Here is a 23,147-nt window from a genome sequence, read left to right as displayed (position 1 = left end):
CTTCTATACACCAAGGACAGAGGCTTTAGAGGAAACCAGACCTGCCAATGCCTTGATCTTGGAAGGACAAATAAAAATAGATATTGGTGACTCTAATGTAGGCTTATACATGGTTCCTGCTTTAATCAAATCTGCGCTATTACATACGATTGTTATCTAATGAAACTTTGTGTGGCTTACTCATGGATGGGTTCCTAAATCTGAAAGCCTTGAAGGCTGTGTATTAGGGAAACAGTAGACTGCAATAAGGAATAAGGTTTGGAGCTAGACAGCGTGAGATCAAAACCTAGTCCTGCCACTGTTCAAATCATCCATATCATGGGTATGCAAGTAGTGCCTGTTTCATAGGGTACAGCAACCCTATGAACATTAAACCACAGCGGAAAATTAAACCAGTTTGGTGTCAAGGTTCACTGTAGACATTGAACTTGCAATTCATATATCCAACACCAGATGGCAGTGTGGCCATCCAAGGTTAGGTAGCCACGCAGTCAGGCTGATCGAGCTGGCACCAACTGATCTGAAACACAAGGCGACCAAATTCTGTAAGATTTCCTGTGAAATTGAGGCACATTTAAAACCTCTGTGCAGATAAGTATATATAAGGTCACAGAATATACACAAAATAAAAGCTTTTTTAGAAAGGAGAGGCTTAAGCAAAATGCGTCTGATTGTCATTAGTGGCTTTCCTTCCCTGGTTTATTCAAATCATAGCTCCATTGTTTCCCTTTTTAAAATGATTTATTTATTTGCTTATTTTTGCCTGTGTTGGGGTCTTCATCTCTGTGGGCTTTCTCTCAATGTGGCAGGCAGGGGCTACTCATTGTGGTGGCTTCTCTTGTTGTGGCGGTCAGGCTCTAGGGCGTGGGGGTTTCAGGAGTTATGGTGCATGGGGCTTAGTTACTCCTTGGCATGGGGATCTTCCCTGACCGGGGACCAAACCCTGTCTCCTGCACTGGGCAGGTGGACTCTTTACCACTGAGCCACCAGGGAAGCCCTCTATTGTTTTCTAGCTGAATAATCATGAACAAGATACTTACATTTTTTCAGTTCAGTTCAGTTCAGTCACTCAGCCATGTCTGACTCTTTACAACCCCATGAACCGCCTCCCTGTCCATCACCAACTCTCAGAGTTTACCGAAACTCATGTCCATTGAGTCGGTGATGCCATCCAACCATCTCATCCTCTGTTGTCCCCTTCTCCTCCTGCCCTCAATCTTTCCCAACATCAGGGTCTTTTCCAATGAGTCAGCTCTTTGCATCAGGTGGCCAAAGTATTGGAATTTCAGCTTCAGCATCAGTCCTTCCAATGAATATTCAGCGCTGGTTTCCTTTAGGACGGACTGGTTGGATCTCCTTGCAGTTCAAGGGACTCTTAAGAGTCTTCTCCAACACCACAGTTCAAAAGCGTCAATTCTTTGGTGCTCAGCTTTCTTTATAGTCCAACTCTCACATCCATACATAACCACTGGAAAAATCATAGCCTTAACTAGACGGACCTTTGTTGGCAAAGTAATGTTTCTGCTTTTTAATTTGCTGTCTAGGTTGGTCATAATTTTCCTTTGAAGGAGTAGGCGTTTAAGTCAAGTTTCTTATCTGTAAAATAATATTTCATTTAACAAAATGTTGTTGGGCTCCTACACATGTCAGGCATTGTTCCAGGTGCTAGGGATATAACACTGAAAAAAGAACAGTAATCCTTGCCTGTCTGATGCCTTCACTCTAGTCACTAGGCCATAGTGAATGGACAGAACCGTTATTGTTTGATATCAGATACCAATCACATACCTGGATGTTACAGTGAGACTCCGTCTCAGTGTATGCTGAATTCCCAAGGGCACAGACCAACGCAATGGGTTGAAAGTGGCTCTATATTTTATAGCCATTGATGAAGAACCTGGAAAGGGGATGGTCAACAACTGCAAACCTCAGCTGAGTGCCTACCTCAAGCATATAAGAAAGCTTGGATAGGCTGAAAGAGAGGATTGTTTTTAAAAGGTAATTTACTTGGAGAGAATTTTGGAGGACTGCACATCTCCATCACCTCACTGTAGTGAGGAGAGGGTCACGTTCTTTCTCACCTAGATGAGAATCATGAGAAGGGCTGAACACGAGTCCCCTGGAGTTAAAGCACATAAAACCTTGGCGAGAGAGTCTGTGGCTGCTCCAGGCTGAGGTGACAGAGCTGAGAGAAGAGAGCTGCTCTGGAAGGAAAGTGCACTGCTATAGCCGACAGGCAAAAAAGCACAGGCGTGCGTCTCACGGGCCACATGTGTGCCCAAAGGGATCCCTGTCTGGAAGGGCAGCGTGATGTGCGTGCTCAGTCACTCAGTCGTGTCTGACTCTCTGTAACCCTGTGGACTGTAGCCCACCAGGCTCCTCTGCCTATGGGATTTTGCCGGTAAGGATATGCGGGGGGGGTTGCCATTTCCTCCTCCAGGGGAATCTTCCCGACCCAGGATTGAAATCACGTCTCTTGCATCTCTTGCAATGGTAGGCAGGGTTTGTTGTTGTTGTTGTTGTTGTTGTTTTTTAACCACTGTGTCACCTGAGAAGCCTGGACAATGTGATATCCTCTGTTGAAAGATAAAGTGAGGCACATTAAAATTTTCCATAGTTAAGCAAACATCAATGGGAATCAGGCAGTGCCAAACTGGAAGTTGTGAAAAGCTAATAAACTCCAATACCCTGGCCACCTGATGTGAAGAACTGACTCCTTGGAAAAGACCCTGATGCTGGAAAAGATTGAAGGCAGGAGGAGAAGGGGATGACAGAGGATGAGATGGTTGGATGGCATCACCAACTCAGTGGACCTGAGATAGAGTAAACTCCAGGAGTTGGTGATGGACAGGGAGGCCTGGCATGCTGCAGTCCATGGGGTTGCAGAGAATCAGACATGACTGAGCCACTGAACTGAACTGAACTGAACTGAATAAACAGAAACCTCAGTTTAATACAATTAGGATACCAGCAAAAGAGCTTTCATACCCTGTGATGGTAACGAAGCCCAACAGGAAGAAGAAAGATTCCTTTCCTAACAAGGGCACAGCCAGTGCCATGGGCTGTTCATTTAGTATAGCCCTCCCAACGTCCTTCTCTTCTCATTGAGAGAGTTCTCCTTCTCTTGCTGAGTGGGGACTTCCATGTGACTTGCCATGGTTGTAGATACCAATTGCAGCTTTCTGTTGATCCCTAATGAGCTCATCCTTGCTGGAGAAATATTTGCTGGTCTAAAGTCATTAGGAATCTCCTCTGAAAGGAGTTAGGGGAAAGGCTTTTATAAAAGCAAAGCAAGGAATTATTTGATTGGCTACAGCTTCAGTGGTTACCTCATTTGGGAGAATCTAGTTGGTTGGTTGTGACTGGTTATTCTTAAATTTGGTTTTCTCCATACAAGTGCATTTATAGAATTGACTCTGGCTTGGGCTACCAAGGCATTAGAGTCACCTGGTATAATGGCATCCTTATTTAATTACTTTAACACCACAAAAGAGACAGACTGCCAGATAGTTGCTCAGGGCACCAGGGAGGAATCCTGATGCCTAGCTGGGGCCAGGCGATGTTGGCATCACGGTGTGAAGGTCCCAGCAGCAGCGTCTTTGAGGAGCAGCACCAGGGAGAGAACCAGTGCTGTGGAATCCACCAGCACAGAAGAGCCCCAGAGGTTATGTCTGTGTCAGCCAAGTAGAGCTCTTCCCTCCCTCTCTTCTCCCATTCCAACTCAAGTTAGGACAGGAGGAGGTGCCCATACTCAGACAGTGAGGAGCACGACCACGGAAGAGAGTTGGAACATTAATAATCACACAGTGCTGAACATTGTAATTGTTAAAATGACAGCATTCTTGTGCCTGGATTCATGTTATTACAATTCATTACAGGATTCATGTTATTATTAAGATTCTAAAAGTTACATCATGAGAAACACTGGGCTGGAGGAAGCATAGGCTGGAATCAAGATTGCTGGGAGAAATATCAATAACCTCAGATATGCAGATGACACCACCCTTATGGCAGAAAGTGAAGAGGAACTAAAGAGCCTCTTGAAGGTGAAAGAGGAGAGTGAAAAAGTTGGCTAAAAGCTCAACATTCAGAAAACTAAGATCATGGCATCCAGTCCCATCACTTCATGGCAAATAGATAAGGAAACAGTGGAAACAGCGGCTGACTTTATTTTTGGGGGCTCCAAAATCACTGCAGATGGTGATAGCAGCCATGAAATTAAAAGATGCTTACTCCTTGGAAGGAAAGTTATGACCAACCTAGACAGCATATTGTAAAGCAGAGACATTACTTTGTCAACAAAGGTCTGTCTAGTCAAGGCTATGGTTTTTCCAGTAGTCATGTATGGATGTGAGAGTTGGACTATGAAGAAAGCTGAGTGCCAAATAATTGATGCTTTTGAACTGTGGTGTTGGAGAAGACTCTTAAGAGACCCTTGAACTGCAAGGAGATCTAACCAGTCCATCCTAAAGGAAATTAGTCTTGAATATTCATTGGAAGGACTGATGCTGAAGCTGAAACTCCAGTACTTTGGCCATGTGATGCAAAGAGCTGACTCATTGGAAAAGACCCTGATGCTGGGAAAGATTGAAGGCGAGAGAAGAAGGGGATGACATAGGGTGAGATGGTTGTATGGCATCACTGACTCGATGGACATGAGTTTCGGTAAACTCTGGGAGTTGGTGATGGACAGGGAGGCCTGGCGTGCTGCAGGCCATGGGGTCGCAAAGAGTTGGACACGAATGAAGAACTGAACTGAAAAGTTATTATTGCTTTCCTCATAGCTCAGTTGGTAAAGAATCTGCCTGCAATGCAAGAGACCCAGGTTCAATTCCTGGGTTGGGAAGATCCCCAGGAGAAGGGATAGGCTACACACTCCAGTATTGTGGCCTGGAGAATTCCATGGACTGCATAGTCTGTGGGGTCACGAAGAATAGGCCACAACTGAGTGATTTTCACTTTCAAAGGTTATTATGGTACTTCCCGGGATTTCAACCAGGGACAGGAAAATACTTAGCCCTCCAAGTACAGTGCAAATAGATGCAACATATAGAAAGTGTTCCATATGGGAAATAGTTTCTATTTTCACCATTGTCCTTATGACCAGACCTTATACATTATCTGAATCCCAATTTACAGCTCTTATACTGAAGGTTAAAAGAAGATTTTGCCAAGGATGCTAAAATAGCACACAATGGAGAAAGGACCAAGTAGAGTGCAACCATTCTTTCCTTCCTTCAACATCCATCCACACCCAAGGGCTGGCTCTGCTCTTTCGGGTCCCAAAGGAGGGCCAAGTCTCTTACCTCAATGTCTGATTCATATTTTCTGTTCTTTGGTATGTAGTCCTTGTGAGCAGTTGGGTGAAATATGTGGTCACAGCCAAGGAAACAGACACAGGAGTGCACAGACGCAACATCTCCCGACCTGGAGTGGGCCCTCCAGAAGCGTTTGTAGATTGAAGACTCGCAGGCAGGTCCGTGCCTGGAGCAGGCCCTCCAGAAGGTTTTGTAGACTGAAGATTACTGTGAAAGTCCAAGCCTACAGCAGGCCCTCAAGAAAGGTTTGCATTAAGGACTCCCAGGGAGGTTCACAGCAAGGAGCAGGCCCTCTGTAACCATTTGAAGATTGAGGGATCACGTGGAGGTCCTGGCCTGGAGTGGGTCCTCCAGAAGCGTTTGTAGATTGAGGACTCACGTGGAGGTCCTGGCACGGAGTGGACCCTCTGGAAGGGTTTGTAGATTCAAGACTCGCATGGAAGCTGTGGCATGGAGTGGGCCCTCGTGAGCATTTGTAGACTGAGGACTCACGTGGAGGCCCCGGCCTGGTGCAAACCCTCTGTAAATGTTTCTAGATTGAGAACTTTTGTGCAGGTCCCGGCATTGAGCAGGCCCTCTGGAAGCGTTTGTAAACCGAGGTCTAGGGTGGAGGTCCATTCGTGGCGCCGGCCGTCCGGAAGCATTTGTAGATTCATGACTCACATGGACGCCCTGGAATGGAGCGGGTCCTCCAGAAGCTTTATTAGACTGAGGACTCGCATGGAGTCCCAGCCTGGAGCGGGCCCTGCAGAAGCATTTGTAGATTCATGACTCACATGAATGCCCTGGAATGGAGTAGGTCCTCCAGAAGCTTTATTAGACTGAGGATTTGTGTGGAGGTCCTGGCAGGATGAGGGGGATTGAATCACTCCTGGGATTTTGGTGATGTACCAGTTCTGGCCCCCATGTTAACGTGATGTCATGAGAAGGCAATGGCACCCCACTCCAGTGCTCTTGCCTGGAAAAATCCCATGGACGGAGGAGCCTGGCGGGCTGCAGTCCATGGGGTCGCTGAGAGTCCAGCACGACTGAGCGACTTCACTTTCCCTTTTCACTTTCATTCATTGGCAAAGGAAATGGCAACCCACTCCAGTATTCTTGCCTGGAGAATCCCAGGGACGGAGGAGCCTGGTAGGCTGCCATCTATGGGGTCGCATAGAGTCGGACACGACTAAAGCGACTTAGCAGCAGCATGTGAATGGTGCCTTCTGAATCATGTCTTTCCCCACCACTTCTTTCACAGCAGAGCATCCCTCTTTTCAGTGGCATTTTCCCGAATGGTGTCCTGCCAGCTCTATCAGGAATTAAGAGGGATACAGAGAGAAAATAAAAGCCTCTATCATGCAAGCATTTGGGGAATTCCACACATGTTGTCATCACTACTAGGACAACACATAGATCGTAGGCATATGCCAACGGAATGGCATACGTTAATTTTGCTAAACTCAGCGTGTTCACTGACCCTGTAGGAGCTCAGACAGCACACTGCTGACATTCCTCTGACGAGTGTTCTTTGTCACACCATTCTGGTTACAGAGGATGAAGGCGTCATCTCCAGAAAGGCCCTGTGCAAAGGAGCAACATGCAAGTCAGTGTGGAGGTACTCCCCAGGCTCAGTTCTGGAAAGCAGAGAGCCCTGCAAGGAGGACGGAGCCATCGTGACACAAAAGGTAGCGTTCGATGAGGTGACGGAGGAGCAAGAGGAGACTGCGGAGCACTATACCTGGAAGATTAGGAGGTCAACGGGTACAGCGGCCCCATGGTGAAATGCAGTGTATTTCACAATTCTGTGTGTGACAAGATACAGAAGCGTTATTTCACGTTGCTATAGGGAACAAAAGGCTAGAGGATGATCAAAGTGCCATAGCCTATAATTTAGTTGCAGTAAATGTTATCTATGTAATAGCAGCGGTAGAAACAGCACTCACTGTGTACCAGGCACTGTTCAGAGCAGATTACTAACATTACTTCATTGACTTCTCCCCATAACTGCAAAGTAGGTACCATTACTTTCACCTCTGTTTCAAAGACGAGGGGGCTAGGACACAAAGATGTTTACTAACTCACTCAGGGTCCAGATCAGCTGTCTCCAGACTCCAAGCTCTGAATCTGGGCTCCGGCGGCCTTTGTGACTCCATCAGGTAGAACGAGATGCGGCTGGAGGTGAGCCCAAATCATCTACTACTACAAACAACAGCTGCATGTGTTAAGGAAAACCTCGCCCTCTTCCAGGCCCTCTGAAATAGGGAAAGTTCTCCGCTTTAATCAAAACTGACTGATATTAATGCTTATTCCTGTAACTTCTTGATATGACCTTTTACATACCCAAGATGAAACTAAAATTGATGTCAGGGATAGCATTCCAGGTAAAACAACTCCAGTGATAAAACTTGCTACTTCAGCAATGTTGCCCGAGGGGCAGACTTACATTTTTCATGAAAAATGTTAGGCAGAAGGTCTTGATGTCGTTTCATGCACCATTTAATCAGATTTTGCTCAAGAGACAGACAGATTTGGAAAGCTATACTTTTCCTTTTAAAAAATATAGCTCATGTTTTTGGTATAAAAGTAATTCATGCTCACTACAGATAATTTTGGAAAAACACAAATTATAGTTAAGAAAATAAAAATTATACATAACTCTACCACCCCAAAACAATTACTTTGATGTATTTACTTCCATTCTTTTTTTTTTCTATTTTGAATATATATGTGTGTGTTTAATGTGATTGAAGTCTGAATATATTTTACATCTTACACATTTTGCTTAACATTATGTTACAGACGTTTTAGGTTGTATGTATGTTTTCCCATGTCTCAGAAAAACTTTGTAGAATTGTAGTGTTTGTTCTGCCTGTTATCTTGAGTTGCTTATTTTTGTTTTGGTGCCATCTTTGTCTTTTAATATAAGAAATATATATTGGCTTTTGTCTTCTAAAGCGATTTGTATGGTTTTCACTTCTTGTTTGTATTGGCATTGAATAGGTAGGACTCTTTGCAAGTCAAGAGTAAAATTGACTTTTGTGACTCAGCCCATGTATATGGATGAGAAGTTTTCTTGAGTTTCTATTTCTACATATGTCATTTTGGGATTTAAACTATTATTTAATATTTTATATATCTATATATATAAGAAGCTTCCTTCATAGCTCAGTTGATAAAGAATCTGCCTGCAATTCAGGAGACCCAGTTTCGATTCCTGGGTTGGGAAGATCCCTTAGAGAAGAAAAGGGCAACCCATGCCCATATTCTTGCCTGGACAATTCCATGGACAGAGGAGCCTGGCTAGCTACAGTCCATGGAATCATAAAAGTTGGATACCATTGAACGACTAAACCACCACCACTTATATAAATAAAGATGACTTGTTAGCATTTACAATAGTTATTATAACCATATTTATAAACTTTTTCTTTTTACCTTTTTATTCAGACAATTTCAGACTCTTAAAATATTGCAAAACCAAAAGTAGGGTAAAGAACACTCGCATAGCCTCCACTCAGATTTACAAAATATTTCAATATAGTTAATACATACTTCACCAAAGAGATATGCAGATATTAGATAAGCATGTGAAAAGTGTAACATCACTCGTCATTCGATTGTCGGTTAAATCACTAACCCTCTCCTAGAATGAGTGAGAGTGAAGACACTGGTTACACCAAGCATTGTCAAGGAAGCAGAACACTGGAACCCTCATACACTGCTGGTGGGAATGTAAGATGGCGCGGCCACTTGGGGGAAAGGGTTTGACAACTTCCTTAAAAATTAAACATGTGTCTATTGTATGACCTGGTCAGTGTACTACTAGATGTCCACCCTAGATGAAAGAAAGCACATGCAATGAGTGCTTGAACATGAATGTTCATAGCAGCTTATTTGTAATATCTGTATATAGGTGAATACATAGATTGTGATATACCCGTGGTACAGAATATGATACAGCATTAAAATAGAACCCGCTATAGACACATGCCGGAGAAGGCATTGGCACCCCACTCCAGTACTCCTGCCTGGAAAATCCCATGGATGGAGAAGCCTGGTGGGCTGCAGTTCATGGGGTCGCTCAGAGTCGGACACGACTGAGCGACTTGACTTTCACTTTTCACTTTCATGCATTGGAGAAGGAAATGGCAACCCACTCCAGTGTTCTTGCCTGGAGAATCCCAGGGATGGGGGAGCCTGGTGGGCTGCCATTTATGGGGTCACACAGAGTCGAACACAACTGAAGCGACTTAGCAGCAGCAGCAGCAGCAGTATAGATACATGCCGCGGTATGAATGAGTCTCCACATAAATATGAGCAATATAAGAGTAAGAAAAGTGAAAGTTGCTCAGTCATCTCTGACTCTTTGCAACCCCATGGACTGCAGCCCGCCAGGCTCCTCTGTCCATGGGATTCTCCAGGCCAGGATACTGGAGTGGGTAGCCGTTCCCTTTTCCAGGGGATCTTCCCAACCCAGGGATCAAAGCCAGGTCTTCTGCATTTCAGGCAGATTATTTACCAGTTGAGCTACCAGGGAAGCCCTGGTAAGAAACCAAGCCCCCCAAAACAACATAGTTTGAGTTCATGTACATAACACTTCAGAATATAAAGACCAAATCTGAAGACAGATCAGTGGTTGCCTGGGGTGGGAGAGAAGGCGACAGAAGCACAGGGCAACTTTTGCAGTTGGTGGGCGTCTCCATCATCCTGATCGCTGGGATGGCTGCACAAGTGTGTATATGGATGAACACTTCCCAAATGGTACTTTTCAAGTCAGTGCAGTTTCTTGTATTTTAATTATACTTGAATAAATCTGTAAAAATGTATAATAGCAGACACAAAGTATTTGTTGTATATCAAGTACTGTTTTTTGGCTCTTTGTAAAACATATAAAAGACATATAAAAGCATTTAGTGCTATAAAAAAAAAGCATTTAGTGCTATAGTAGGCACTTAAAGTAGGCACTCAATATGTTACTTGAAAATAAATCTGATTTATGTAAATTTTTTCTATGAAAATGTTTGGCATAGAGTAAAAATGTTATCTCTAATTTCATGTAGACTCATAGTTTTTTAGATACATTTTTTAGACTAAACAGAAAAACAACATAAATATAAGGATAAACATTTTCTAGCCTGTGACACCCAATGAGAAAACAACATGAACAGAGCAACAGTCATCTGCCTTAGGCTCTAAAAATAGATATAACATACATATATATATGTATATATGCATGTCAATATATATATTCTTACAGACATGTAATACACAGAGATGTAAAAATTTAAATTCATCCAGGGATTAAATAGATTCTTTGGAATCTATTCATTGGTATCTGGATGTCAGAGATTACAAAGTAAATTTAGTAATAAATTGCCTAAAGCATAGTTGGTATTCAATGAATACTTTTTAAAAGTGAATCAATGTACAGTCTTGTTTCTCAAATTACTTTCATATTCATGTAAAAGTCTTCTAGTGAAAATTACTTCCAGTATTTAAAAAGCAAGTTAGTTTTGGTCCTATAGCCCTAAAAGTTGCTGCTATTTATGAAAAACACCAGTTTTAAATAGTTCCTAGTCCAAGATGCTAAAGAAAATAGATGCTGTTTCCAAAATTGTTTTGGCATTGAAGTTAGCATTCTTTGTGTAACACTAATTGGAAATAACTAAAAACGAAGAGAGTCATGCAATGGTTTAATATCAGGAAATAAAAAGTAATACTATAATATCTTTGTATCTAGTTTTTCATAATCTGAATATCTGCTTGTTGTCTTATGATCTCTGGTTTATTAAAGGAGAGAGCTCATTGTAGAGTTAATACTTTAAAAAAAACAGTAAAGCTAAGTTGTGAAGGTGAAAAAAGGTGAAGAGGGAAGAAATATGAGAAAAAGAAGGTGGGAAGTTGAAGATTTCTGCTCTTCAGTGTGCAAGATGACTAAACATGCATACCAAATATGCAATTTCCAAAATCACTGTTGAGCCTTGAGCTGGTGTTTCATGGATTCATCAATCATTCAAAACTTATTAAACTTCTGTAGTTAAGGAACTATGAGAGACACGATGATGCATGATCCCTAAATCTACAAGAAAGCTAGCACATATAAGAAAGGCAACCCAAGGGTGGAAACTGAACCTGGGGAAACACATTTATAAGGGATATGGAAGAAGTAAATCCAGTGGAAAAAAGAGAAAAGAGAGAAGAAGAAAGATAAGTGGAGAATCTGAGCAGCATGTCATCTAGGAAATTGCGCTTATATTATTATTGAGAGTTACGTAACTGACAGGGCATTTAGGACACGTGAGATATTACTAGTGGCCACTTGCATCCTGTTCTCCTCTCCTTTCTGGGGGAGAGCACTTTTCCAGCCCCCTGGTAGGCAGACGTGGAAATCTGACTGGTTGTGGCCAATGAGCTTTGAGCAGCAGTGGCAGGCATCTGTGCAGGGCGCAGGAAGGGTGGATAGATGTCCTTTCACCCTCTTTCTCTGCCTGGTGTCCGGGTGGTGAAACCTCCATCGCCTTGTGTCCTCAAAGGACTAACTGAAGCAGAGTACTTTCCTTCCACATGTAAAGTGAGGGAGAAATTAACTCGTGTGATGTGAAAGGACTGAGATTTGAGGCTGTTTGTTTTTAAAAGTATACATTTAGTTGCCTTGACTAAAAAGGAACCAAGGGGTTAACATTGCTTTGTGTCAGAGACGTCAAAGCCGATTTTTGCCAGCCAGATGTGCAAGAACCTGAGGTGGCTTAAAAATAGGTATGATGATATCTTAAGGGGCTTTCTCTGTGTAAACTGGAAAACCAGCATAATCTTGTGGCTCAGAGAGACTAGATAAAGCAAATACATAGCAGCATTCTTTGGTGGTATGTACTAATCTGCCCTGTCCAATTTCATATCCTTAGTATGTTTAATCATGGAACACAGTTTACATACGTAAAGGTTCCACGTGGCAATTATCAGCGTATTGAAGTACACATCTTACCACTGTGGGCTACATAAAATTTTAACAATTTCCATGAAGTATTTGGAACACTAAAAGATTATTTTCTACAGAGTTTTAGTAAGGTAGTCTTTAATCACCTCTTAAGTACCACAAAGTCATTCCTCCAAGATTAACTCCAGCAGAAATAGAAGCATCAAGAGAGACATGAAGCTGTCAGAAATTCCTGGGGGAATGCAGGGCTGTTTTGAACTGTTGTGTGAGGAGTTAACAGTCCTAGTCTAAGGCATTTTGCTCTGGACATCAGTATTCTCTACCTTGCCTTGAGGCCGTCAGTTGTGCCAGAATCCACATAAATGCAACTGCCCTCAGGCATAAAATCTTGGCAGCACAGATTCTCATTAGGAGCATCAAAAAGCTTGCGATGACTGATAAACCTTGGATAGTCACGTCTCTTCCCCACCCCCTCATCGAAACCTCCAGGATGGGTGATGCGTACTAGGATGGTTTTCTGGTACTCAACCTGCTTCACCTTTAGGCTCCCCACTCTGTTCTGCCCCCACAAGCATCAGGTCTGAGACAGATTGGAGTCTGACCCTTGAGTTTCCCCCATCTATGTTACTGGGCAGAGCAATGAATACCTCAAGAGGGATACTAACTGACAGGCTAAAAGAGGAAGATAGCTGGAAGCATAGCTCTTTCCAAGGCAAACAGCAGAGTGGATGGCTGAGTCCATCAAAAAAGAAACAAGCTTTAAAACTGATGGGGCAAAGATAAATCAGCATTTAAAATATAGCAAAACAGGTAAGGAAAGAGGTTAACAACATGAAACAATAAGGAAGTGTAAAAGAAAAGAACCAAGTAGAAATATAATGTGTTAAAAAAAAAAAAAAGCAATAGCTGAAATACAGGACACAATGTTGCTGTTACTGTTGCTCAGTTGCTAACTCATGTCCAACTCTCTGCAAACCCACGGACTGCAGCACCCCAGGCTTCCCTGTCCTTCACTGTCTCCTGGGGTTTGCTCAGATTCTTGTCCATTGAGTTGGTGATGCTACCTAACCATCTTATCCTCTGCCACCCTCTTCTCCTTTTGCCTTCAATCTTTCCCAGCATCAGGGTCTTTTCCAATGAGTTTGCTCTTCACATCAGGTGGTCAAAGTTTTGGAGCTTCAGCTTCAGCATCATCAATGGGTATTCAGGGTTGATTTCCTTTAGGATGGACTGGTTGGATCTCCTTGCTGTCCAAGGGACTCTCAAGAGTCTTCTCCAACACCACAATTCGAAAGCATCAGTTCTTCAGTGCTCAGCTTTCTTTATGGTTCAACTCTCACATCCATGCATGACTACTGGGAAAACCATAGCCTTGACTAGACAGACCACAGAGCACAATAGATGAGGTAAAATGTAGAATTAATACAGCTGAGGAGTCTACTAATAGATTGGAAATTTTGATTGAGGCACTCTCCTAGAAGGAATCAGGAAAAGATAATGACATAGAAAATAGAAAAGTTACACAATATGAAGGTGATATATTGTTCATAAGAAATCGTTACTTTTCTAAGCTATCAATTTGCCTGTTAATTGAACCAAATTGGCCTTGTTTAAAAAGGCTGATCATAAAGATAATCCAATCTGGTCTGAGGACTTGAATAACTAATATAAGAGCAAAATCACTTATTCAGCAAGATCAGGGAAAATGTATCTTTTGCTTGGATAGATGCCATATTTCTTATTATTTTAAAGTCCTAAGCATATAACATTCTGAGTGAACATATTATGCTATCTGATAACTATGAAGAATTATGTACAGATTAATATCCTAATGGGAGAAAATTAGAATAAACATAATCATATCCATTTAATAGTGTTTATCATCATTGTATTGCAAAGTAACCTTGCTTAGATAGGTAGCAGTTCCTGTAAATGAGTGTAAGTAACATTTTATAATAAAAATTTTTGTTCTCTTCTCATTTTTTGATCCTCCAGCTAAAAATCAGTATTTTAGGTAAGAATTGCCATCATTGTCGTCATCATTACCACCATCATCTTTATCATCATCACCCTCATGGATGTGAGTATTCCCAGCCCTCTCCTTATCCTCAAACAGATACAAACCAGCAATGGCTTGTTTCAGATTATATGAGCATTGGCATTTCCTTGCCACCCATCTCCTTATACCATGCCTTAAAACATAAGCATCCAGTTTTTTGTGTGTTTGATTTTGCTAAATCACTGGCAAAATCTTTCCTTTCCTTTCCTCAGTGTTTATTGAGTGCTCACTATGTACCAGTACTGAATGATGTTGGTGATAAAAGAGGGAAAAAAAAAAGAGCTATGGCCCCTGACTTTTGCAAGACCTCAAGGATTGGTGAGCAGTTGTTACACACTGGGTTGTCCTTTGCTGAATGTCCTGGGAGCTGGGGGATTTGAGAAAGCAGAAATTCTGGACCATGAAATATTGACTACGTGTCACAGATAGGGTGTGGGAGCAGAGAACATTGCTAGTCCAGGACACGCAGCCATGGAAAAGCAAGGGGGGAAAATGTTACTACAGAGATTATGATGAAGGTAAGCTGGGTTTTAGGGAATAAAGAATGATCAGCAACTCCTCCAGGAACGTAGGAATGTTTCTCCCTGATTCTCTCACAGACTTCACAGACATACACAAACACACCCCAGGTCTGAGCTAAGGACCCAACCTTCAGCACACACACTGTGATTTTAAAAACCAGCTCTTTCCGACTCTGACGATTTAGCACTGAGAAACAAAGGCCTTCATTTGCCTGATGACTATGATACAGTTAAAAGTGTAGTGTCTCTGAGATGGCCAGGTTGCTAAGTAGCACAGGAACCAAAGTGCAGATTTATGATTTCTGGCTGATGAGTCACGAGGATGGGTTTACGTTTCAAAAATAATCAATAAAGTGATAGTGCAGAAATCACAGTGCCTTATAAGGAAGTCACAGTTATGCTACCATTTGCTAATGGTACTTAATGTGATAACATGTTGATTAAATTCACTGAATTGATTGCAGTGTATGTACCACTTCCTTGAAAGACTAGAAGCTGTCAGATGTTGTAGAAGAGGTGATACAGGGAGAATCTCTGTAAGGCAGCCAGGGGTCTTTTTCCAGTAAGTAGTTAGATGTTCAAAGAACAGAAAAGGTAGCTTGAAGAAACGGATTCTAAGGCTCTTATCTTCAGGATTTCCCTGGACAGAGGTCTAAACAGGCCAACAAGAGTACCTTGATACCTGTCTAAACCTATGATGGTATGTGCACTTCTTACTCCAGTCCTAAATAAGCAGGTTTCTAATCTCAAATTGGTTTTCTCTGCTAGGAAAAAATATTTCCCTTCAAAAGTGATTAAGTAGACTTTCTACTCCAAATTCATCTCATGTGACTTTGGGTAGTGATTTTTTCCAGGAAGTGGGTAAGTTGATCTTGATAGTTGGAAAATCACCAACAGCAGCATAGTCTGAGAGAAAAAGAAACTGCACAATACTTTCTGAGTCCCAGTTTATCCTCCATAGCTATATACCTCGCAATAAATAACCTTTCAAAGCCTGTGTCACACACAACTGAAGGGGAGGCCAGTCTTGTAATAAGCCAATCTATTTTTAGAAATGGAAAAAGTAGTGTCACCGAGATTGGGAACATTTAGGTCTATACTGTTCTGTCTCTGGGAGTCTTCTATTCCTGAATTCTGCTGAATACTTAGGCAGAATGATAACTTCAATACTAAAATCTCAGAGTTAAAAGAAGTCTAAGAAATGATAATGACTTGTTTGGCACACATTAACCCATGTGTTCACCTCAGTTCAGTTCCGTTGCTCAGTCGTGTCTGACTCTTTGTGACCCCATGGATTGCAGCGCACCAGGCCTCCCTGTCTATCACCAACTCCCGGAGTTTACCCAAACTCATACCCATTGAGTTGGTGATGCCATCCAACCATCTCATCCTCTGTCATCCCCTTCTCCTCCTGCCTTCAATCTTTCCTAGCATCAGAGTCTTTTCAAATGAGTCAGTTCTTCGCATGAGGTGGCCAAAGTATTGGAGCTTCAGCTTCAGCATCAGTCCTTCCAATGAACACCCAGGACTGATTTCCTTTAGGATGGACTGGTTGGATCCCCTTGCAGTCCAAGGGACTCTCAAGAGTCTTCTCCAGCACCACAGTACAAAAGCATCAAATCTTCAGTGCTCAGCTCTCTTTATAGTCCAACTCTCACATGCATACATGACTACTGGAAAAACCATACCTTTGACTAGACGGACCTTTGTTGGTAAAGCAATATCTCTGTTTTTTAACATGCTTTCTAGGTTGGTCATAACTTTCCTCCCAAGGAGGAAGCGTGGTTTAATTTCATGGCTGCAGTCACCATCTGCACCATCTTAACAAATCTGTACTATTATTGAAATGAGTATATGAAAGTTATAGTTTGACCTAAGAACTCAGTACATGCAAATTGTATATCAGTTGGGGCCGAATACTTTGGGTAGTGAATGTTAGTGAAAGTGAAAATCGCTCAGTTGTGTCAGACTCTTTGCAACGCCATGGACTGTAGTCTTTCAGTTTCCTCTGTGCATGGGATTCCCCAGGCAAGACATACTAGAGTGGGTAGCCATTTCCTTCTCCAGGGGATCTTCCCCTAGGGGATGAACCTGGGTCTCCCATATTGCAGGCAGATTCTTTACTCTCTGAGCCACCAGGGATCCTAAGTGCAAACTTCAAAATGGCAACTGCAAGCTTATTGTAAAAGGTCTGTCTTTAAAATGTATTCTTTACCTCCAACATTTCGGAAACTCATCTAACACATGTGCCTATGGAAACAATATGGAAATACAGAAACATAAAGAAATTGTCACTTACATATTCACAAATTTGATTCGATGCACACCAGCTTAATGTCTTATGGAATTGCAACTCTGTGGGTGCCATTCTCAATTAAGGTGGACACTTGCGTAGATGCAACTCATTACCAGTGCTACTCTGCTGATTTAATAGGAATTAACCTGTTAAAATGGGCTCAGATTGATTTGCTGTCTTATTTGGTTACCTGACTGCACATCTGACAATTCTCTGACATTAGAAGTTTACTTGTAATGAAAGAAAGCCCCCCAAGTTTAAAAAGTGGAGGGGCAAGGTGTGGGAACTCAGGTTTCATTTATTAAGGTTTTTGGTTGTTGTTGTTATTTTTTGGCTGTGCCTTGGGACTTGTGTGATCTTAGTTCCCTGGCCAGGCATCAAACCTGTGTCCCCTGCAGTGGTAGTCACTGGACCACCAGGGATGTCCCAGAGGTGATTTTCCTGTTGTGAGTAGGGGTACTTTGTGTCTACCCAGTGTGATCTATGTGGAAATCTCCTCCGATTTTTATATTCCACACCTTGTCTTAGTACCAAATAGTCTAATTCTCCCAGAGCACCAGCAGTCAAGGCTGTATGGGTGAAACAGTTTTCCCTGAAGAATTGGGGGTAATTAAAGAAAAGTAATTACAACAGAGGAAAAAACCTTTTAATATCATATTCTACATATGTCTGTTTCCTTAGTGCAAGGGAAGGAAAAAGACAAATTCAGCCCCTTGCAAGGGGTCACTTAAGGGCACACACCAGTCCTGTCTTGCTCTCTTGCCTTCTTTTTCTTTCCCTTCAGCAAGCACCCCTCTCCTTTTTAGTAAAACTCTTATTGCCCACCCCCACATGGATTTGTTTGACTCTGGTTTCCATCTTCTTCCTCTAGGAGAGTAATCCAGAAAATGAAGTCATCTTTAATGATATATTCTCAATGACATATTTGATCTGGAACAGTATCAAGGGAACTTCAGCAGAAGGTCCTGGATGAGCTCACTGGCAAAGCAAAAGTGTCTGCAGAGGCATCACAGGGAAGAGTGAAGGCTGGATTTGGAATCGAGACTCCAAGGCCTAATCACTGCACGGTCATTAAACTGGAAAAAGGAGTAATTTGTAATCCAAAGATGTAGAGGTGATTTCTTTTTTCATTGGACAACCTGAGTTAATGACTAAATGAAAGGCTGAAGACTTCAGAGGAACATCTCTGAAAGGAAATTTGAGAATTAAATCTAGAGTTAATGTAATACATTGTAAGATATTTGAAAAACTAAGGTATATCTAAAACAACAAGGAAGTCTCTGTTTTACAATGAGTGAGAAATGGAGGGATTCGTTTTTCCACTCAACTAATATTTATCAGGTGCTTAATATGTGCCAGGAACATTTAAAGTGCTAGGAAATAGAGCAGTAAATAAAAGAAATAAAAATATCTATGGCTCAGATGGTAAAGAATCTGCCTGCAATACAGGAGACCCGGCTTCGGTCTCCTGAAGATCCCCTGGAGAAGGGCATGCAACCCACTCCAGTATTCTTGCCTGGAGCATTCCATGGACAGAGGTGGGTTACAGTCCATGGGGTCACAAAGAGTCAGACACGACTGAGAGACTAACACTTTCAGCTTCCTGGAGCTTACATTTTAGAGGTGGAAACAGAAGCTAAAGATGATAATTAAATGAATGAGTTGAATGCCATAAATACTTTCAAGGCAAACCAAACCAAAAAGGGGGAGATGGACTTGCTGGAGATGTCAGAGAACAGTGGCTTTAAATCTTGTGCTCAAGGAAACTGTATGTTTGTAGATACCGGTGAAAATTTTTCTGTAAAAGAGTCAGAAATGACTATAAACAGAAGCATGAGGATCTACAGAAAACAATATGAATCTGTCACATAAGAGAAAAATTTGACCTTACCTCCTGTCTCTATTCTGAAGACGTCCTTTCACTGTAAGCTGAGCACCATTATGTTGTTACTGAAACAGTGGCTTCAACAAGGTGAGGTTAGGTGCCCTTTCCACAGGCTTCCGTAGTACCTGCTACTTCCTTATTGAAGGAGACCCTCACCCCCAATATTGTTCTTGGAGGAGAAGCTGAATGTAACAAAGACACAGATAATGAAGCCTCTGATAGAAAGACAAGACTTCTAAGCTCCTGCTAACTTTTAAGCTTCCACAAGGTTGGCTGTACTTTTTGTTTCCTGGCCTTATCTTCTGAGATATGTGTCCATAAAATGTTCCCACCCTTAGTTATTTTGGTGGGCCTCTGTTTCTTTGCAACTAAGCTTTTTGCTTTCAGGAATTGTAGCCCTGAGTCACTACCCTGTATTAGGTACTGTATATAGGTTATACTCAAAATAGTCAAAAGCAACCTGGAAAAAAATGGATATTATTATGCTTGTTTTCTAGCTGAGGGAACAAATACAGGTAAAATAATTTTAACAAGGTCACATGACTAGAAATCCTGGACTATATGATTTCAAACTCCAGGCTATCTTGATTTTATCACATTGAATCTTGTAAAGTAATTCGTTGACAAGGTAGGATGTCAATTGACCCATAAATGTAAAAATAGTTCACAGCTGTTATAACAAATAGAAAAAAGATTTTTCTATAAATTCTTTTTATTCTGGAAAAGATTGCCTATACAAAAGTGAATCTTTGTAATTAAAAAAGAAGGATTTTGGCTATTTGGGAATAATGAGAAATTGCAGTAATATCGTGGGCTTTTTTTTTTTTAAGTTTTTATTTTGCATTGGGATACAGCCAGTTAACAATGTTGTAATAGTGCCAGGTGAACAGTGAAGGGACTTAGCTTTACATATATCCGTCCTCCCCCAAACTCCTCTCCCATCCAGGCTACCACATAACACTGATCAGAGTTCCATGTGTTATGTAGCAGTTCCTTGAATACTATAGTAGGTTAATGATTAGAAAGGTTGAAAAAAAATGCCCCTTTATGTAATTTCTGAATAGAAAGTAACAGTGTAATGTCTGTTAACAACTCCAAAGCATCAAGTTTTGATGTAGGAATTTAAAAACTGATATCTGAAATTTTATTTTTGACTAGGCATTAATTTTGCATGGTTCAAAATTCAAAATATACAAAAAATATATATATAGTAAAGAGTTGACTTCCTACCTCTGTTCCCCAGCCATCAGCTTTTCCTTCCTAGGGGCAACTAACGTTTTTCACTTCTTGGCTATGCCTCTAGAGATATGTTCTAAATATGCAGATGTGTTGCTTTTAAACTCCTTTAGATTTTAAAAACATATTATTTTGAGATGATTATGTGTTCACATGCAGCTATAGGAGAGGACACAGAGAGATCCATATGCCCCTTACCCAGTTTTCCCCACTGGTAATTTTCAGTAGAGTACTAGACAGCACTGCACAGCTCAATAGCACATCCAGGATACAGAACACTGACTGTCCACCAGGGTGGCCTCTGGGCTCCATAACCCTGCCCCTCCCTTTGTTTCTCCAATTAAGGGCAGCAGCTGCTAATTTCTGAACTACCTCATTAACCACCTTTAGCGCAGTGAGGTCTTGCATCAGTGGTCTTTGTAAAAATCTGAAGTCGTCTCTATTTTCCTGGCTAGCTTCTGCCTGAAACAAGGTGGTGATGTGGCATTTCTTGCGCACCTGGCTTTGTAGTTTCTGCTTTATATCCACAGTGCTGTTATCAAATCTACCTCTCCTGATCTCTCAAACTGACTGTTTGCTAGGCAATGCTATTTACACCAATGTATACTCCTTCCCAGATAACCATCATTTTTTTTTTTTTTTTCAGTCTCACCCTGCATCTTGTAGAATCTTAGTTCCTGGACCAGGGACTGAACCTGGGGAGTCCTAACCACTGGACCAGCCAGGGAATTCCTGACGACCAGCATTTTAAGGTAATTTTTTGGGAAGGATCCTTGAGGCAAAGATAGAACTTACAAAAGGGGCATTCGAGATGGAGTGTCTGACCCCGCAGGTTCAGAAGGCCTTTCAGAACACAAGGTTGATCTTCATTTGCACCTAATTTTTTATTAGCATCTCATTTTTCTTTATAGCTTGAATAGATCGTCACAGAACATAGAAAAGCTCTGTTCTGAGCATTACCCCCACCCCAGATCCCCGCTTCAGCCACAGCCCTTGCACGATTGGCCTGAATTAAGACAGCACCCAGCCAGTCTTAGGTGCTACAGATACATCAGCGAGTGCACGCCTGCCTGCTCAGTTCTATCTGACTCTTTGCGACCTTATGGGCTGTAGCCTGCCAGACTCCTTTGTCGATGGAATTTTCCAGGCAAGAATACCGGAGAGGATCTTCCCAACTCAGGGATCCTGCGTCTCCAGCATTGGTAGGCGGATTCTTTACCACTGCGCCACCTGGGAAGCCCGCATCAACAAGGAGCCACACGTAAAGCTATGATCAGCCTGTAACTGCCTAGTGCATTGGTTTACTGGGTGTGTGACACTCAAGAGCTGACTGGAGTTTCGATTGAGTGAGGAGTCAGGGCTAGGGTGGGAGAATGAAGTGCCGCCAGGAAGCGAGGCAATGTGGACACAATGCCCTCTCATGCGGGCTGGCCTTGAGCCTAATAAATTTAAGGGCAAATCAGAACTTTACCACTCTGGCCAAAGAACGTTGCCAACCTTTCAGAGCAAAGGGCAAGAACAAGGCATTCTTCTGAAAAGGTTACAAGATTTCAGACAGAAGAAAATGAAAGCAAGTTTCTGAATATAAAATATACCATGTTTTGGAGGTGATTTTATGAGAATGATCATGGAAACAATACACAACTGTGTCAAATATTGCAATCCGAAATATTTTTTGGCATTCTCCTAAAGTACTGATGAAAGAAATGTCCATTCGTTTATTTGTTTATTCAACGCATGTTATGTCGTGCCAGGTTCTGTATTTGAGAAATTATACATAATTTGTATCAGAAAGAAACTTATGTTTTCCTAAAATTGTTCTATGATCTTCCCATACGTATTTTAGGGCACATAAACTAGTATAAGTGTTTCCCAGGTGGCACTAGCGGTAAAGATCCCACCTCCCAATGCGGGAAATGAAAGAGGCCAGGGTTCGATCCTTGGGTCCAGAAGATCCCCTGGAGGAGAGCATGGCAACCCCGTCCAGTATTCTTGCCTGGAGAATCTCACGGACAGAGGAGCCTGGCAAGTTACAGTCTGTAGGGTCGCACACAGTCGGACCCAGCTGAAGTGACTTAGTACCAGCTCAGGCAAGGTAGTATAAAATGTCTTCTAGCTGCGGAGCCAGCTAGAGCTGGCGGGCTCTAACTGCAGACATCACTGTTGAAATAAGGGTTTTCAGATTTTTTATCATTCCAGGGGCACATACAGATTTTGGAACAAGTTTGAATCAACATTTGTTTAAATTTGTATTAATTTACACCAAGATTATGCTTTTTATGTTCAGATAAGACATTTTTTTAGGGGGGGGAAAAAAAGAAGAAAACAAAAACGACAACAAGCTCTCTTGGATTGAGACCGAAACGCAAATTAGCACCACTTACAAACAATTCTGGGGTTCCACGGCTTGGGTTCAAATTCAGCTCTGCAACGAACTCTTGTGTGTGTGACCTTGAGAAAGTTACTTACATTTTCTACATCTTTAAAATGCAGCTCATAACTGGTCACTTCTCTTACAGAATTGTTGTGGACTCTCAATCAGAAAACGCATGCAAAAAGGTCTGGCACGTAGTGAGAGCCAAATGAATGTCAGCAACTACTCTTATCTCTGAGTCTATTAACCAGTTTGATAGAGGAGATGCTCATGCCTCGGGAATAGGACAGAAGGATCACAGGAGAGCATTTATTACAAGCACGGAGAACGTCAAGTCTGAAGATGTGAAGAGCGGCTCATCAAATGAGAATCTGAATTTGCCCCTCCTCCCCACATTCACCAGATAGTCAGCATTTTCCCCAGGTTGACCCTATAGTCTGTCGTTCCACGGGTTTCTCCTAATTCTCGAGCTCTGCTCAGTGCCGCGTCCTCAGGGCGAACGCCGCCTAAAGTGGGGCGACTTGCGCCTCGCCAGGCCT

Source organism: Capra hircus, chromosome 7, assembly GCF_001704415.2.
Source record: "Capra hircus breed San Clemente chromosome 7, ASM170441v1, whole genome shotgun sequence".
NCBI lineage: Eukaryota > Metazoa > Chordata > Mammalia > Artiodactyla > Bovidae > Capra > Capra hircus.
The sequence above is the reverse complement of the archived record's forward strand: the minus strand, read 5'-3'. Positions refer to the sequence as shown.